The following is a 19,348-nucleotide window of genomic DNA, read 5'->3' as shown; positions in this document are numbered from 1 at the left end:
CGACGGCGCCGTCATCTATTTGACAGCACGGGCCGCGACCCGCCTCGTGTTCCCAGGGGGCAACAAGCATCGAAGGCGTTGGAAAGGGAGGGGGGATGAGTGAGTGCTTATCAGTGTAAGTGTATGTGTGTGCGTGTCCATAGTTTAGCTGAGACAGTGTCCTTCGGCCTATCAGGTTAAGTAAACAGTCCTCCAGGCAATCCAGGTGTCCTTGCATGGGACGGGAAGAATAGCCGTAACACAGTCGTTATCAGGGAGTGATTGTTCGGCTCCAGCCTTGGGCCTGCAGCTGGTGCCGTTATGGGGGTCCTCAATCTCGATGTTGATTTTGTAAATTTCCATGCGAGCAGCCCAGGAGAATTTTCAGGCTGCCCTAACACTCCGACACTGGCCTCTCGATCTCCCGTTGGAGAGCCGCGAGCCTCCCCATGATGGTATCAAACTTCTGTTCCATGGTGTTGTCATTCTTTTGATTCTGAGACCTCACAGCTGCAGTGATCCGTTCCGCGATGTCTTCCAACTGTCGCTCAAGGGTCCCATTTTGAGCAGGCCTCTCTTTGATGTATCCCCCCACACGCTCAATGTTGTTGCTTTGAGCCTTCACAGCCGATGCAAGCGTCTCCAAGGTGTTGACCATATTACGTTCGTTGTGAGAGGTCGCGCCTCGTCCCATCGCTTCGATTCCAGCGGGCAGCCTTGGGGGGGTTTGAACAGCCGGTTCCGCTCTTTTATTTCTCCGATAAGCCAGGGCTAAGCCAACTCCAATCAGCAAGAACCCTGTTATCACGGTTCCGAATAGATAGATATCTTCAGCGTCCTCGATCGACAGTCCTGCCAGGCACATGACCCTCCAGTTCTGCCACCCGTCCATCGTGTATCCGGCAGGGAAAGTCCCTCTAGGGCACTCAGGCTCTCCCAAGCCCAGACTTCTCGTTGAGAAAAGGGTGTCAATAGCATTCAGAGACCAGTTGAATCCTGCAGCTTATCACACATTTGATTTCCATGTGTGACAACTGCAAGTGTCCAGAGTGAGGACAGACTGAGGGACACACTGCTGCACATCATCTCAGACAAATCATCTCAGACAAACTCAGCAGTGTGTGAGGAAGAGGAGGAGGAAAAGCCAGCAGCTGACGACAGATGGAGAGAATAGACAGACTGTTCCCTGTTTGTGAAGGACTGCTAGGAAAGTTTAAAATAACTAATTGTCTGTCCTGAATCAGTCTTATTAGGTAATGTTCAAATAATTTTATCATTCCAGTGTTTTCAGTGTGGGAGAAAGTACTCAGGGCCTTCAGGTTACACACTATGAAAGCCAGCAACAAGTTTAATGTTCAGAAACCTAAAGTATGTATCAGCAGCAGAATGGAGCTAAAAATGAATGTTTGTTTCAGTTCTATGAAGCTTTGAGTATTTTGGATTAGTAGTACTGCTGTGTTTGTTGTGTCGTATTGCTGTAATTGTTTATATGCTTTATATATTCTGAGGTAAGTTGATCTATAGTGTTACATCATATTCTATAAGGATGTTATGTGTTTGTATACTTTCTGCCCAGTTTGACCCATTTAGCAGAAGTCAGCCTGTTTAAGGCTCTGATACCTATTCTGTATGACTTAAAGCAGTTATAACATGGTCTGATTTTCTCACCCACCCAATAAAGGAATATTTAATATCTCAGTCTACTCTTCATTCTATCAGAAACAGTTTTCACAGCTCGTACATTTTGCTTTTAGGAAGAAAGAAAGTGTACTTTATAGATCCCCGTGGGGAAAATCCTCTCTGCATTTTAACCCATTCACTCAGTGACACAGTGGGCAGCCATTGGGCGCCCGGGGAGCAGTGTGTAGGGACGGTACCTTGCTCAGGGGTACCTCAGGGTAGCTGTTCAGGGGAATCGAACCCCCGACCTTCCGATCATGGGGCCACCACTCTACCTACTGGGCTATCCCTGCCCCACATGTATGTAAGCGGTGAGCCAAATTTAGTAATGCCAATATATTAAACGAACAATATTTGTCTCTTATATATGATACATCTATATATACACTGTCAAAGATACTTGTCTTTGAGTGAAGATTTAAGGTGATAGGATATTTAAATAAATGCAACTTAAATCTTTGACCCACAGTTCAAGCTCACTGCTGTAATATATTCTGTAATATATATATATATCATAATAATCTGACAAAACGGTCAGGATCCTGTTTCTTGACTTTTCCAGTGCCTTTAATACCATCCGGCCCTGTATGCTTCAGGAAAAACTGAACAGGATGGAGGTGGACCCCTGCCTGGTGTCTTGGATCTCCGACTACCTCACCGACAGACCACAGTACGTCAGGCTGAAGGACATCACGTCTGACACAGTGGTCAGCAGCACAGGAGCACCACAGGGAACTGTGCTGTCCCCTCTTCTCTTCACCCTGTACACCTCTGACTTCTGCTACAACTCTGAATTATGCCATATTCAGAAGTTTGCAGATGACACGGCCATCATGGGGTGTATCTGGGATGATCAGGAAGAGGAGTACAGAAGTCTGGTGAGGAACTTTGTCGCATGGAGTCACACAAACCACCTGCAACTCAACACCTCAAAGACTAAGGAACTGGTTGTGGACTTCGGGAGGTCCAGAGAAGGTCCACTGCCGGTTCAGATAGAGGGGGAGGAGGTGGAGGTGGTCAACAAGTACAAGTACCTCGGGCTGTGGGTGGACAATAAACTGGACTGGTCATGCAACACAGAGCACCTGTATAAAAAAACCCAAAGCCGACTGTACTTCCTCAGGAGGCTGAGGTCTTTTAACATCTGCAGGAAGCTCCTGAGGATGTTTTACCAGTCAGTGGTTGCTGGAGTACTTTTCTATGCTGTGGTGTGCTGGGGGAGCAGCACAGCAAAGAGGGACTCATCCAGGCTGGAGAAACTGATCAGGAGGGCTAGCTCTGTGGTCGGCATGAAGCTGGACACTCTGGTGACAGTGGCAGAGAAAAGGACATTAAAGAAACTGATGGACATTATGGACAATGCTGGGCATCCTCTGCACACGGCCATAAACAATCAGAAGAGTCTGTTCAGTGACAGGTTGCTTCTCCCCAAGACAAGAACTAACAGACTTAAAAACTCCTTTGTCCCACACGCCATCAGACTGTTTAACTCCTCTCTGGAGGGGAGAGGGAGGGGAAACAGGAGGACAAAGGAGGGGGGAACAACTAAGCTGTAGTGCCTCTGCACCTCACTGTACAATACCTTGTGCAATACTTTTTGTAAATAGTCAACAGTGCAATAGATTCAATACTTGAAATGTGCAATTCACTTGTATTTTTATTTTTTATTCCTATTTATTCTATTTATCCCCTTTGTATATTTTATTTATATTTGTCTCTGTATTTATATATATGTGTGTGTGTGTGTGTGTGTGTGTGTGTGTGTGTGTGTGTGTATATATATATATATATATATATATATATACACAACAGTTCTGTAACTGTAACTTCGGTCGTTGCTGTGCTTTTTTTGGAAGTCGAATTTCCCAGAGGAACCCACCCGAGGGATTAATAAAGTTCTATCTTATCTTATCTTATCTTATCTTATCTTATCTTATCTTAATACATATAATATTGGCCATATTATATTTACATTACCGCAGTGAGATGATTTTAGTCTCATGACCAACATTAGCTAATTGTTATTTATTAACTAATCTTGAAATGACTGTTCAGTAAAATGAAGCCCAACAATCATGTTTTACAGTTCCGTGGTCTCAGCCTCAGATACTCAACTAATCTCTGACTAAGTGATGTCAGCACAAAAACTGAATGACCAACAAAACATCTTTTCTCCTTCATTTATGTCAAACAATGCTGTATGTAATGTTTCTCGCGGTTAGTATCATGGTTGCTAGGCAACCTGAAAAGCGCGACAAAGGCTAGACAGTCCCATTTCACAAGCCTCTCACTTCCGCACTTCTCGTACTTATAGTACGCGTAGTGCGTGTACTTCAAGCGTGCAGACACTGAATTGGGACACAGCCTCTTTCTATTTCTCTATATAGTGAAGCCAGATTCGAGCCGGGAGAGAGAGAGCTCGACTGGAACAGACTGTTTTCCTTGAGTTCACAACTGTCAAGAAAATGCAATAATAGTGAGCACAATCCTCGTGTGTGTCTGGTACTTTTACAACAGTCATGTGAGAAAATAAGGGCACCGCATTAAATTATCAGCTCTTAATTAAGAAATGTTCACATATCACTGTCCAATTATGTTTTCATGTATTACTGGAAACAAAAAACAAAAAAAGGAACAAAAATTGTGTATTTTAATGGAGGAAAAAGTTAGGACATTCTACCCCCCCTAATAACTAGTGTTGCCACCTTTGGCTGATATAACTTCAGTGAGACACCTTTTGTGGCCTTTTACCAGTCTCTGACATCGATCAGAAGAAAGTTTGCCCCACTCCTCACACACAGCAGACTTCATGATGGATTCTATGATGGTGAGCTGGCCAGGTGGTGCCTCAGATAAGCACCCCCAAACTATGATACTGCCACCTCCATGCTTCACAGTTGGTATGAAGTTCTTTTCTTGCAAGGCTGTATTTGGTTTATGCCAAACATGTCTACTGTTCTGGTTCCAAATAATTCCACTTTAGATTCATCTGTCCAAAGAACATTATTCCAGAAGTCATGGTGTTTGTCTACGTTTGTCCTGGCAAACTTCAGTCTGGTCTTAATGTTTCTCTTAGAGAGCAAAGGTTTCCTCCTTGCACACCTCCCATGAAAGTCAAACTTGTGTAGTGTCTTTCTGATAGTAGAGTCATGCGCTTTCACATCAACAGCAGCCAGAGCCTCCTGTAGTTCCAGTGATGACATTTTAGGCTTTTTGATGACTTCTTTGAGCACCTTGCGGTCTGCTCTGGGGGTGAATTTGCTTGGCGGGCCAGACCTGGGCATGGTGACAGTTGTTTTGAATGTCCTCCACTTGTAAATACTTTTCCAGATGGTGGAACGGCTGATGTCAAATTCTTTTGAGATCTTTTTAAATCCCTTACCAGACTCATAAGTGGCCACAGTCTTCTTTCTTAGGGCGTCAGACAGTTATTAGATCTCACTATGGCGCTCATCTCAACACTTAAAAAGTGAGGAGCATACCAAACTAAATCTGAGGTTGCAATAGGACAAGTCTCCTTTATAATGCTGGGTAACAATGTACTGATCCTGTGCACCTGACGTGATACACCTGTGTGTGATTTTAACCATTTTGAATAATAATAATAGAACTTAACAGAATAAAAGAAAACTCAACAATATAAAATAACACAAAATGCTGGGTCACAGACCCACCCCTGAACGGTGGTAATATACAACACCTGATTATTTTCTAGTTTCTTTACATTTTTTAAAAAGCCAGTAGATAGATATATAGATAGATAGGACCTGGTAACCATTACCCCTATATTTTAAAGGTTAGACAATTATACTTAAAGGAACATATACAAACAACAGTTAGTTTTGTATGTGACTCACACCTGGTCAATCTCACATCACTGTGTTGCAGCAAAAAGATTAATCAGGTGTGTCCCTGATTGTTGCCTAATTGTGTTTACCCTTGTTAAGATGAGAATGTTTTCTAAGAGTTAGAGTTTCCCAACAGTTACGCAAATGAGATTAAATCATCTCTTGCAACTGTGTATAAAAAGCTCTGCTGTCAGTACAACATTACCACAATCATCCACATCTCTGAGACAGTCTGCTGAAGTTGTGAAGGCCTGACGGTAACATTTCTCATCAATCTCTTATTGCTTCTCTGTTTTCAGTATAATGTTGGTTGAATGGTGATTTTGCAGATGGTTTTCACCACATCTCATCTGAAATATTGTTAACAGGTGAAATCACTGAAAACATGATCAAGGTTGTGTTTCTGCTTGGATGCCTGCTGAGCCTTGCTCTGGCAAATCCTGTAAGTGTAATATGCCTGAAGACTGTGCTAGTGATGTTATCTGTAATATATGAATATATCTTGCACTGTGTGTGTAACTGTGTAACCAGAGACTGTGTCAGTGCTCCTATCCTATCATATCCAAACAATACATTTGCATGTTTTTTTTAAACAGGACGACTCAGCACACGAGCGCGATGCACGTTCTTCATCTAGGGAGGGGGTGAGTCTCATGTTTGTCTTTCTAGGTTTGAACATTAGACACACTTGACTCTCTGATATTTACATATCTCTAAGAAGTTATTCACCAGAGAATGCATTATCACATGTAATAATATATATTACTGATTCTCTTGCAGACTACTGGGCCTTCCCTAAATCGTCTTACCCTGCTACTACCTTTTCTACAGAATCCAGCACTTCTGCAGAATTCAACGCTCCTTGCTTTGCTTCTTGCTGCTATACGATAAGCTGCTCCTTAACCAACAGCTATTACTGCCACAAACCAACAATGAATAAAAACCTATGTTGAATTGCACTGGGGTTCTTTTGTCATTTATTTACAGGATTATTGAAAATCAGTGCTTATTTTTGAGTGACTCTGTCTTAAACTAAGATTAAAAATGTTGTTGTGCCAACAGTGCAGTGTAGCTAGCTGAACGCTACTTCTTCACTATGTACAACTCTGGATACTGTAGCTCTTCTGAAAAAGAAAGGCTTCAACCAGTACCTGATTCCCTGGTATACCTCTCAAATTGGCACCTTAAAGCACACAATGTTGCTTGTTTTGCTTTAGTTTTTCTCTTTTCTAAACTGAATCTTGACTTTTTCTTTAGTCTTTCTGCTCACTGTTGTGTTTGGTAGCTGCAAAATAAAGTTCATCAGTGAAAATCAGGCAGACACAAAATTTGTTTTGGGTTTTTCACAAACACCTTTTTATTGTACAGTTTGGCCCATAATGTCACGGTCATGTTCCCCTTGTGTCTTTAATTCCTTGATGACTCCTTCAGTGTGTTTAAGCCCAGTGTGTCTTTGTGTCAGTGTGGCATCGTTAACGTCTGTTCATCCTCATACCACCCTGTGTGTTCTGTTTGCCTGCCTGCTAGTTTGTTTGCATTCCAGTCTAGTTAGTTCTTTGTTCAGTCTGCATTCCCACAATAAAGCTGAGGGTTTTGAGTACACCTGTGCCTCTGTGAGTCCTGCTTTTTGGTCCACCTTTCCTGCCTGCCTTCACACAGCCATGACACACAAGTTTTTGGACAAAGCTTTTGTCATTTTTCCTACTGAAAGTAGCTGTACATAATGTTACATCTGTGAGATGATTATGGGCAATTTTTTTCTTCAATGTTTAAAATTTTACACGTGAAGAAATTCACAAAGTCATCTTGTGCCGGGTTTCCTGTACAGTACAGAATGCGTTCAGCTTGAAAAATTTACAAAAATCTTCGATCGCTAGCAGTGTGACTCTGAAGTGCTGTACTGCATGTTTGTAAGTTTTCTCCCCAACAAACACAACAATGTTGACGAAATGTTTTGCACCGTCAAAGGCACCTGCGGTAGCACCCAAAAGACAGAGGAGGCTGCTAACAATCGCACAAAAAGTTGGACTTCTGGACATGCTAACGGAAAGTAGAAATTACCATATTTTCCAGATTATAAGGCGCATTAAGCGAAACAAAACAGTCCGAAAAGTCAAACTTTACACAACTCATTCTTCTTGCTTCCTCTACTTCTTTACCATTGATGCATTAATGTTGAATTCTCTTGCAGCTGCTCTGTTCCCATGTTCTAGACCTGAAAACAGTGTTTTAGCCTTGATTTCATTCTGGAATACTAGACTTGTTTTTCTACAAAGATTTGAACTTTGAGTGTTTAAACAAGAGAGAAAAGCGTAAAGATGTTCATGCTTGTCTGAGAAAAGTGTATAGTGTGTAGTGAAGGGTTTTACAGCCTTAAAACATCTATAACAATTGTAAAAAAAAAAAAAAAAGAGAGAGAATACAGTTGGCTACTTCAGCGATTTCAGCTATCGTAGGTTATTTTTTAGAACGTAACTCCCACGATAAATGAGGGGCCACTGTATCAGCTTTAAGGTGCACTGTTAGATTTGTATTGTTCATTATCATTTATGCTTAGAAATATTTACTCATATGCTTAGAAGTATATAATCATTTGTTGAAAGAATGTGTCATCCTAGGAGGTCTGTAACAACTCTGTGTAGCATGAAGAGGGGGGGGGGTGTTCACTCCTCTACGGAGTGTTCTGGCATAGATCACACACCTCCTAGGAGAGGTCGTATCTTCTCTTGCTGATATATGGTATAGCAAACACACGTATATCTGTTTGAGTGTAAGAGCCTTTTGTTTAGATGGACCACTAGACTCCTGGCACACACACACAACGCACGGTACTCTTTGTGTGTATGAAACGTCATATGTTAATGAACCTATGCATATTCATGTAACCACAATAAAAGGAGTGCTATGGGGAACCTGGCTGAGAGTCTGACGGAGGTCAAGTGGGTGGAACGACACTTGGCTCCAGGTCGGTCTTCTTCGTGTTATTGGGTAATGATCAGACAAAAGTGTGTGATTTGGGAGAAACTGCATGAACAAGGAGATGTCGTTTATATTGACTAGAATAATCTTTTCTTGTTTTTTTTGTTTTTTTTTTTAACTTTTTTTAAAACAGAGTCACTCAGAAATAAGTATGTAAATAAATAAAAAAATCCCAGTGCAATTTAACATAGGTTTTTATTCATTGTTTGTTCGTTTTCAATTCCTCCTTTGTGGCAGTAATAGCTGTTGGTTAAGGAGCAGCTTATCGTATAGCAGCAAGAAGCAAAGCAAGGAGCGTTGAATTCTGCAGAAGTGCTGGATTCTGTAGAAAAGGTAGGAGCAGGGTAAGACGATTTAGGGAAGGCCCAGTAATCTGCAAGAGAATCAGTAATATATATTATTACATGTGATAATGCATTCTCTGGTGAATAACTTCTTAGAGATATGTAAATATCAGAGAGTCAAGTGTGTCTAATGTTCAAACCTAGAAAGACAAACATGAGACTCACCCCCTCCCTAGATGAAGAACGTGCATCGCGCTCGTGTGCTGAGTCATTCTGTTTAAAAACAAACAGTTTTATACAGTCTCTGGTTACACAGTTACACGCACAGTGCAAGATATATCATTCTACAGACATGTTACACTTACAGGATTTGCCAGAGCAAGGCTCAGCAGGCATCCAAGCAGAAACACAACCTTGATCATGGTTTCAGTGATTTCATCTGTTAACAATATTTCAGATGAGATGTGGTGAAAACCATCTGCAAAATCACCATTCAACCAACATTATACTGAAAACAGAGAAGCAATAAGAGATTGATGAGAAATGTTACCGTCAGGTCTTCACAACTTCAGCAGACTGTCTCAGAGATGTGGATGATTGTGGTAATGTTGTACTGACAGCAGAGCTTTTTATACACAGTTGCAAGAGATGATTTAATCTCATTTGCGTAACTGTTGGGAAACTGTAATTCTTAGAAAAACGTCTCGTCTTAACAAGGGTAAATACAATTAGGCAACAATCAGGGACACACCTGATTAATCTTTTTGCTGCAACACAGTGATGTGAGATTGACCAGGTATGAGTCACATACAAAACTAACTGTTGTTTGTATATGTTCCTTTAACCCTTGTGTGCCCGCCTGTTCTCGGGGCGTGGGTCGTGGTGACCCCCCGAGGGGTGTGTGTGTGTGTGTGTGTGTGTTGTTATTAGGATGGTATTGATGATGATGATGATGATGATGATGATGATAGGGTGGGGGTCGCTAGGACCCCCTCGGGGCATATATGTGTTATGATGATGATGATGATGATAGGGTGGGGGTCGCTAGGACCCCCTCGGGGCAGATGATGATGATGATGATGATGATAGGGTGGGGGTCGCTAGGACCCCCTCGGGGCATATATGTGTTATGATGATGATGATGATGATGATAGGGTGGGGGTCGCTAGGACCCCCTCGGGGCATATGTGTGTTATGGTGATGATGATGATAGGGTGGGGGGGGGGGGGTCGCTAGGACCACCGTGGGGCGCTTGTGTTATCACGGCGTCGGTGGCGTCTGGGGAGCGGCGGTGCGGGAAGAAGCGGTGCAGTTGGGACAGTACGTGACGGCGCAGTTTGTACACACGTGCACTCGGCACTCGCGGCACAGGATCTTGGTCTTGACGTCTTTGCTCCTGGGACACACGCGGCACCTTCGCCTCTTGACCGGAGAGGAGTCGCGTGGCGTAGCGTTAGAGGCTGCCTCGGCGGTAGCGCCTCGGGCCGCGACTCTGCCGCCTCCTCCTCCTCGCGCTAAAGCCCTGGCTTCGAGCATGGGGCGCGCGAGCGCTTTGCCCAGTCGCTCGAGGAAGAGCCGTCGTCTGTTGAGCTTGCCCGGCATCCAGTCGAGGTGAATTTCCCTCCACAACACGAACGCGTTGTAGGCCGCCACGTCGACCATGTTGTGGAAAAGGGCCACGGGCCACCTGCGGGTCTTTCTCCTGCAGCTGTACGTGCTCACGACCTTGTCCAGGTTGTCGACGCCTCCCTTGGTGCGGTTGTAATGCAGCACCAAGGGCGGTTTTGCGCCGCTTCTGTCGCTGCTTTTGTTGCCGCCGCCGCTGCTGCTGCTGCTGATGATGCTGTTGCTGTCGCCGATGCGGCGGCTAGGCCGGGGCTCGGGGCCGGAGCGATGGTGGTAACGGGGAGCTGTGGTGAGGAGCAGCACGTTCTTGTTCTTCTTGGCCACGTAGGAGAGGATGATCGTGTCGGGCCCTCGTCCTCCTCCTCGTCCTCCTCCTCCTCCTCCTCCTCGTCCCGCGGAGCCGCCGAGTACCACGGATTCGACGGAGCCCACGGCCCTGCCCTTGGCGCAGCGCAGCTCTCTGGGGATCTCGGGTCTGTTCGACCGCAGAGTGCCCAGCACGGTGTGGCCTCTCTCGCGATAGAGCCTGTCGGCGAGCTCGCGCGAGGTGAAAAAGTTGTCGCACGTGACGCTGCGTCCCGGAGTCAGTCCCTCGGTGAGGTCCACGACCACTCGAGTGGCCAGGTGCTTTTCGGGAGGGCCGCGCTTGTCAGGCTTGCCGGTGTAGACTTGCATCTTCCACGCGTAGCTGGAACGCGCGTCGCACGCCACCCATATCTTGATCCCGTACCTGGCCGGCTTGCTGGGCATGTACTGTCTGAACGGACACCGTCCTGATGGAGAGAGAGAGAGAGAGAGAGAGAGAGAGAGATGGAAATGGGGAGAGAGAGAGATGGAAATGGAGAGAGAGAGAGAGAGAGATGGAGATGGAGAGAGAGAGAGAGATGGAGATGGAGAGAGAGAGAGAGAGAGAGAGATGGAGAGAGAGAGAGGGAGAGAGAAATGGAGAGAGAGAGAGAGAGATGGAGAGAGAGAGCGAGAGAGAGATGGAGAGAGAGAGAGAGAGAGAGAGAGAGATGGAGAGAGAGAGAGAGAGATGGAGATGGATGGATGGAGAGAGAGAGAGATGTGAGAAAGTGTGGGGGAGATTGGAGCAGAAACACAAGGAGAAGAGACGTGAGTTTGACAGAGAACGGCGCAGTTTGTACACACGTGCACTCGGCACTCGCGGCACAGGATCTTGGTCTTCCAAGCAAGCGTGGAAGACATAAAGAGTCATGCGAAAGCACAAACGCGGAACCCAACACGAATATACAACGAAGCGAACTAGCCTGTTTTCGCCATTCCCGCTCCTATTCCTCCTCTCTTATCCCAGTCACACACACACACACACACACACACACCACGTACGTACCTCTGAACGGCACCAGTCTCTCGTCGACGGTGACCTCCGGTCCCGGGCGGTACATGGCGGGCAACCTCGCGCACCACTCATCCCACACGGCTCTGATGGGGGCCAGTTTGTCGTAGCTATCGCCGCCGTTGCCGTCGCCTCGCCCGGCTCGTCTGGTCTCTCTGTCGTCGAAGCGCAGCGCACTCGAGTAGGCTCGAAAAGTCTTGAGCGGCATCGTGGCTCTGAACACGGACCTGCCGCTCTCGGCGTGCCACAGGCTCTCGCAGGCCTCTCCCCGGGACCTGTACACGCCGGCGAGCACGAGCAGCCCCACGTAGGCTCGGAACTCGACGCGGCCCATGGGCTTCCATCCGTCGATGGCGGGCCTGCGCCTGTCCGCTTCCAGGTTGGTCATGCCGATCACCGAGTCCTCTATCTCCGGCGGGAAGTAGGCCATGAACGTGGAGGCCTCGTCTCGCGCCGCTGCCATGGCCTCTTCGGTGGGGCCTCGTCCTGGCGGGTCGAGGTCGTCGTTGTCTTCTTCTTCTAATTCTTCTTTTTCTTCTAATTCTTCTTCTTCTTCTTCTTCATAGTCTTTGTCTTCTTCTTCATCGTCATCGTTATAATCATCGGCGAGGACATCTTCTTTTTCTTCTTCTTCTTCATCATCATCGGCGAGGACGTCTTCATCTTCTTCTTCTTCTTCTAATTCTTCTTCTAATTCTTCTTCTAATTCTTCTTCTTCTTCTTCATAGTCTTTGTCTTCTTCTTCATCGTCATCGTTATAATCATCGGCGAGGACATCTTCTTCTTTTTCTTCTTCTTCTTCATCATCATCATCAAATCAAATCAAATCAAATCACTTTTATTGTCACATCACATGTGCAGGCACACTGGCACAGCACATGCGAGTGAAATTCTTGTGTGCGAGCCCCACAAGCAACAGAGATGTGCAAACACAACAACACAAACGAGCAAAATACAAGAATGGCCAACCTGAAACTAATAAATATATGTACAATATATAATAGTGTATGCATTTCTGGATGTGTATACTAAATATTTTCCTACGTGTGTGTGTGTGTGTGTGTGTGTGTGTGTGTGTGTATACACATTTTTACAAATTAAATAGTAAAATAATAATAATAATAATAATAATAATAATAATAAAATATATAAAATATACAGAGTTGAATATGTGCAAAACAAGTGGCATTTATATACAGTGTGGAGTGCATAATGTTGAAGTTCCAGTAGTGAAGCTGAGGTGTCTATGACGTGTTCAGCAGTCTGATGGCCTGGTGGAAGAAGCTGTCTCTCAGTCTGCTGGTACGGGACCGGATGCTGCAGAACCTCCTTCCTGATGGAAGCAGTCTGAACAGTTTATGGCTGGGGTGACTGGAGTCCTTGATGATCCTCCCCGCTTTCCTCAGGCACCGCTTCCTGTAGATGTCTTGGAGGGAGGGAAGCTCACCTCCAATTATCCGTTCAGAGCACCGCACTACTCGCTGGAGAGCTTTGCAGTTGTAGGCGGTGCTGTTGCCATACCAGGTGGTGATGCATCCAGTGAGGATGCTCTCAATGGCACAGTGATAGAAGGTCCTGAGGATGCGGGGGCTCATGCCGAATCTTTTCAGTCTCCTGAGAAAGAAGAGGCGCTGCTGCGCCTTCTTCACTGTTTTGTTTGTGTGTACTGACCACGTAAGATCCTCAGCCAGATGTACTCCAAGGAACCGGAAGCTGCTCACTCTCTCCACAGCAGCGCCGTTGATGGTGATGGGGGTGTGTACTTCTCTGCACCTCCGGAAGTCCACTATCAACTCCTTTGTCTTTGCGACGTTGAGGGTGAGATGGTTGTCTTGACACCAGTGGGTCAGGGCGCTGACCTCCTCCCTGTAAGCCGTCTCATCACCGTTGGTGATAAGACCCACCACTGTAGTGTCGTCCGCAAACTTCACAATGATGTTGGAGCTGTTAGTGGCTGTGCAGTCGTAGGTGTAGAGTGAGTACAGGAGAGGGCTCAGTACACACCCCTGTGGAGCACCAGTGTTCAGTGTGATGGGGGATGAGGTGATGCTGCCCAGTCTGACCACCTGGCGTCTGTCAGACAGGAAGCTAAGGATCCAGCTGCAGAGGGAGCTGCTCAGTCCTAGATCCTGCAGTTTCCTGTCCAGCTTCGAGGGAACGATGGTATTGAATGCTGAGCTGTAATCTACAAACAGCATCCTCACATACGTGTCTCTCTTCTCCAGGTGTGACAGGGCAGTATGTAGTGTCAGGGCTATGGCATCATCAGTGGACCTGTTGTGGCTGTATGCAAACTGTAGAGGGTCCAGTGAGTCGGGTAGTGTAGAGCAGATGAAGTCCCTGACCAGCTTCTCGAAGCATTTGCTTACGATGGGGGTCAGGGCTACAGGTCGCCAGTCGTTCAATGAGGAGATGGTGGAGGATTTGGGTACAGGGACGATGGTGGCCATTTTGAAGCAGGCTGGGACTACAGACAGAGAGAGGGAAAGGTTGAAGATGTGCGTGAACACTCCAGCCAGCTGAGCCGCGCATGACCTGAGGACGCGGCCGGGAATCCCGTCCGGACCAGTAGCTTTGCGTGCGTTCACCTTCCTGAAGCACTTCCGCACATCCTCCTCAGACACAGTGTGCGCACTGACGTCATCCGCGGTGCGCACACTGTCCGGTCTCATGGTGTTCGCTGTGTCGAATCTAGCGTAGAATACGTTTAGATCCTCACATAGAGAGGCCGTGGTCTGCGGTGTGCTGGTTTTCCCTCTAAAGTCTGTGATCGTGTTTAGTCCCTGCCACATACTCCGAGGGTTGTCAAACTGTTGCTCCACCCTGTCCCTGTACTCACGTTTGGCTGCTTTGATCGTCTTCCGGAGTTGGTAATGTGCGTGTTTGTAGTCCGATGTGTTCGCGGAGGCAAAGGCGGTGTTCCGTGCCGCGCGAACATCTCCGTTAATCCAGGGTTTTTGATTTGGGAAGGATTTGACTGTTCTGGATGGGACGACATCTTCCACGCATTTCCTGATAAATCCACAGACTGAGTCTGTGTATTCATCAATGTCTCTGGCGGCCACGTGAAACATTTCCCAGTCCGCGTGATCAAAACAGTCCCGCAGCGCATCATCATCGGCGAGGACGTCTTCGTCTTCTTCTTCTTCTTCTTCTTCATAGTCTTTGTCTTCTTCGTCATCGTCGTAGTCGTAATCGTCGGCTACATCCGCGTCGCGAGTTTCACCGACAGCGCCGTCGTCCTCTTGCCAAATCTCCCGAGTCCCCTGCCCCGGGTCGGCGCCTGCTTCTTCTTCCTCTCCCTCTCGGCGGTTCAACTCGCCTTGCGAGCCGCCGTCCTGGCAGAGTTGCGACGCCATTTCGTAACCGCGATCCTCTTCCCCGAAATACCTATCCACCCCATCGTTTTCGTCCTCCTGATCCTCTGAGTAGCGCTCCTCCTCCTCGTCTGCGAGCGTTCGGGCCGTCGGGTCGTCGTTGTCGTCCCCCTCGGCCTCTTGCTCCTCTTCCTCCTCACTCTCGTCCTCCTCCAAGTTCTCCTGTAGCTGCTGCTGCTGCTGCTGCCGCCGCCGCTGCTCTTGGTCTTCCTCGACCCCTAGCCCTCGATAGCGAAACGTGGCCGGTCGCAACAACGGAGCGACCGGAGCCGACCATGCAGCGTACGCCAAATGCGCTGGCGATGGCGATGGTGATGGTGAGCGGGAGGAGGAGGAGGAGGACACCGCCGGCGATTGCGATCCGCCTGTACCGACCTTAGTGCTCTTTGGCTCCCACGGTCTAGTGCGTGACATTGTCTTCTTCGTCTTCTTCTTTCTCGTTGGCACCTTGTTGCCGTTGTTGTCGTCGTTGTAGTACGGCATGCGCCCGGAAATCGCCTCTGTAACCCGTAGCCCCGACGCGCTTAGTACCCGCCATCCGCGCTCTTATCATCTCTCCGCGCAACGCGCTGTGCTTTCGCCGGGGTGTTTCTCGGCCACCTTTTACAAGACTTTATCGTCCGTGCTTGCACGTGTGCTCTCTGTCAAACTCATGTCTCTCTCTCTCTCTCTCTCCCTCCCTCCCTCCCTCCCTCCCTCCCTCGGCGGGGGATCCGCATCCCCCGGCCCCGCCCGACCTCCTCCATCCCTCCCTCCCTCCGCGGGGGACCGGCATCCCCCGGCCCCGCCCTCCCTTCCCATCCCGTCCCATCCCCTGGGGGGGGGGATCTCGCGACCCCGACCTCCTCCCTCCATCCCTCCCTCCCTCTGTGGGGGACCCGCATCCCCTGACCTTGCCGCTCTCCCCCTGGCGGGTGCATCAGGGTTAAGAAGATTTCAGCTCTTTTTGAGGAAAATGGTCTGGATATGAAGCATGTCTGTGTACTTGTGACCAAGTGTAAGCGATGCTGCATTCACTTACACTCGGATATCTGAGCGTCACCGTGAAAACATAATCGGACATTTGATATTTGATTGAATTTTATTGTTTTGCCTTTGGGGTGGCCTGGGGGGGGCACAGGCCACCCCCCAAACCAGACTGGCCACCCCAGGTGCCACCCCAAAGGCAAAACAATAAAATTCAATCAAATATCAACTGTCCGATTATGTTTTCACGGTGACGCTCAGATATCCGAGTGTAAGTGAATGCAGCATCGCTTCTGCGCTATGCGCATCACGTTAGCAAAGGTAGGAGAGCCAAGCGCGAAAGATGGCACTGCAGGAAACAATTTTTCGGTGAAAGAAAATGAGGACAGAATAAATGTCCCGGTAAGTAATATCAAGTTTGTTGAGTTTAGTAAACTTCGGTGAAATTAGAATACCAAGGAAAAAAATAACACTTAAAGAATTATTGCAGCTGTGGAATATTTCAGACAGTATGCTACTGAGGGCAGCTAACATAAGAGTTATGAGTTATAAGATATAATCTAAGTCGTAACATTGCTGTATGGAGCTGCAGATTTGGTTGCAGGTTAACATAGCTGGACTGGCCATCGGGCATACCGGGCATATCCCCAGTGACTTATTTTTTATTTTTTTTGTAACGGCATGAACAATGAGAGGTGGTGGATTGGCCAGATGCAGGTCGATGTGTAGAAATAACTCCGTTGTTTGGTGGTGGCTATGACGGAGCTTCCACAGAGGCAACAGGTGGATGAGGGAAGGGGAGGCAGGAGGAGAGACCCGAAGCAGCCACCAGTCCGAGTGTCAGGTGAACTGAACTTCAGGTAAGAAGTTATGACCTGCAGTCTATCTGGGTCAGATATAAACCAATTTTAGGTGGAGTTTATTTTCATGTTGCTGACTTTTTACTGTCAGTTGCAATAACTCATACTGCGTTCTAGCCAGTTTGACGGAGTTTTTATACAGCTGGGTGGGTGCTATGATGTTACTGATAGTGAACTTTATTTTATTCATAAGGTTAGTAGAGTTGCCAACGGCTCCTTAAAAAAATGGAATGGTCCCTCATTCAGAGAAAATATTACACGTTTCGTATTGAGCTGAGAAGAGACGCAGTTTGTCCCGGACTTTAGCTAGAATGGAAAAAAGACACAAAGCTGGATTTATTCTGTCTTTATGCTGCACAGCTGCCTCTTCTCTCATTCTCTCCCGCTCCCTCTCCTGTTGCTACTTCAATCATGAAACTGATCAATGATCAGCTGATCGGCTTTTCTCTCTTGTTTATCGCCCACTTTGCGCCAGAAAGAGGAAACCAGCGGATATTGCGCTAAACAACAGCAGCACGTTTAAGCTTGATCAGCTGTTGTTAGAATGTATTTAATATTAATTTCTAGTATCAGCTGATGTTTGCTGGAGCCACAGCTGTAAAGCTGCTGGTCATGATATCGGTTTGGTTATGTGATGAGAGGGAAACATGAAGATGAAACCAGGAGATGTCCTTACTGAACCATCAGAGCTGAACAGGTGATGGAGAAACAGGTTTACCTTTTAGGTGACATGAATGAGTTGAAGGGAAGTTATGAACTGTTTCTGAGAGACAAATAACACCAGGATCCTTTTTTATGTAGCTGACAGCTGGTAACTGTGCAGGGGCGGGTCTAGCAAAGTTTTGCCAGGGGGCCAGGTAGGGCATTAACAGGGAAAGGTGGGCACAAAGAAATACTTTTCTTTCTTATTCTCATTTAAAATACCTAGTTTTTATTAAATAATTATCTAAATCTTACAACCAAAGTTTTTATCTGACGTAAAATGTATAGAAATCATACATATACCAACAAGACTGTACATCACTGTCACAACAGGGTTTGTTTTCAGTCAAAGTCTTTATGGCTTTACTACCTGGTGGGTCGGTCTGTAGTAAAAATGCCCAATTTTTTTGTCCCAGTCCAGCCCTGCAGGTTAATACTGGCAGTGTCACCATGCCAGCTGACTGTATTTTATCATCAGCCAGTGTTGTTCTTTATCAATATTACCAAAGTTTACGATAAGGCAGCATAGAAAGTATTTACTTGCTTTCAGGTTTCATTCAAATGTTAGTCTTTTCAGTTGTTTCCCCACTTTTTTCCTGTTTCAAAATCAAACACCAGTTTGTGAGAAGATTATCTTCTTTTTTTAACAGGCAGATAAAGTTTTGCATTGGCATTGGCTAATTTGTCAATTGTTTGTTACAAATGTTCGTATTTTAATTTTCAAAAATGTTTTTGCCCAAAACATATGTGCACTATATGTCAGTAAAAATACTATGCAAATATTGCTGTCCTTGAATGCTGAGTAAACACTGACAAAGCACTGATTGTATCTCTTGTACTTTATCAACGCAGTATCTAAAAACTTTGCACCGTAGTGGTTAAAATCTCATTCTAATAAGAGTTAAAAGTGCATTTGGTTATTAGGTTTATAGGATTATTGAATTATGGTTAAGGGTTGGTAGAATTTTTTTTTTAAACATTATCTGCCAATTAAATCTGCCACCCTTCTCCAAATCTGTGCCCCTACCTGGCCCCCCCCAACAAAAATTTTCTAGACACGCCACTGCTTGTGACGGATGGGGCTCCATCCGTGGCAGGAAAAGTGAGTGGTCAGCAAAACATTTATTTTAATTTGAAAGGGAATTATCAAAATGTGTTTTTTTTTTTATTATTATTATTTCAAATGTGCAAAAAATTAATTTAGTTGTAGCTCCCTTTTTTTTAATGGACCTTTTGGTGTGCATTTGTGAGAGGTCACCAGATTTACAGAGGAAAAAGGAATTTTAAAAAAAGTACTTGTTTTTAAATACAGTTGTGTGGGTTTGAAATTGATCATGATCTGCTGCTTACTGGCTGCAAAAAAATATCTGGCCCAGATAAATTCCTCGGTTTGAAAATCTGGCCCAACTAACATCTTAGTTGAATAGCCATGCAATAGGGCCTTCACACTGTCAGTGCTCAGGCCCTAAAAAAAGGATGTCAGACTGGGTGTTGTCTGCTAACTGCTTAAGCCGCTAAATCTCCTGATTTGTAATAATAGACTTGACTTGACTTTTGACTTTCTGATCACTGTTGCGTTTAGTAGCTGCCAAATAAAGTTCATCAGTGAAAATCAGTTAGACTCAAAATGTGTTGGGGGATTTTTGTTTGTTTTTCACAAACACCATTGTATTGTATGGTTAGGCAC

General features: G+C 46.0%; 2 long non-coding RNA genes across 2 annotated transcripts; one reads left to right on the top strand and one right to left on the bottom strand.

The window, feature by feature from the left end:
• Window positions 1-5,717: 5,717 nt before the first annotated feature.
• On the top strand, window positions 5,718-6,943 carry LOC146668023 (uncharacterized). Its single transcript, XR_014911978.1, has 4 exons — window positions 5,718-5,764; window positions 5,876-5,949; window positions 6,104-6,151; window positions 6,288-6,943. It is a non-coding gene; the product is annotated as an uncharacterized LOC146668023 (long non-coding RNA).
• A 1,722-nt stretch (window positions 6,944-8,665) lies between these two features.
• On the bottom strand, window positions 8,666-9,374 carry LOC146668022 (uncharacterized). The gene is made up of 4 exons (XR_014911977.1): window positions 9,321-9,374; window positions 9,136-9,209; window positions 8,996-9,043; window positions 8,666-8,859 (listed from the first exon to the last, which is right to left on the bottom strand). It is a non-coding gene; the product is annotated as an uncharacterized LOC146668022 (long non-coding RNA).
• Window positions 9,375-19,348: the final 9,974 nt, after the last annotated feature.

The sequence above is a fragment of the Rhamphochromis longiceps genome, linkage group LG6 (genome assembly GCF_057381845.1).
Source record: "Rhamphochromis longiceps isolate RC_006_pf linkage group LG6, R_longiceps_female_GT1.1, whole genome shotgun sequence".
Classification (NCBI taxonomy): Eukaryota; Metazoa; Chordata; class Actinopteri; order Cichliformes; family Cichlidae; genus Rhamphochromis; species Rhamphochromis longiceps.
Note: the sequence above shows the minus strand (reverse complement) of the source record. Positions and strands in the feature narration are given on the sequence as shown.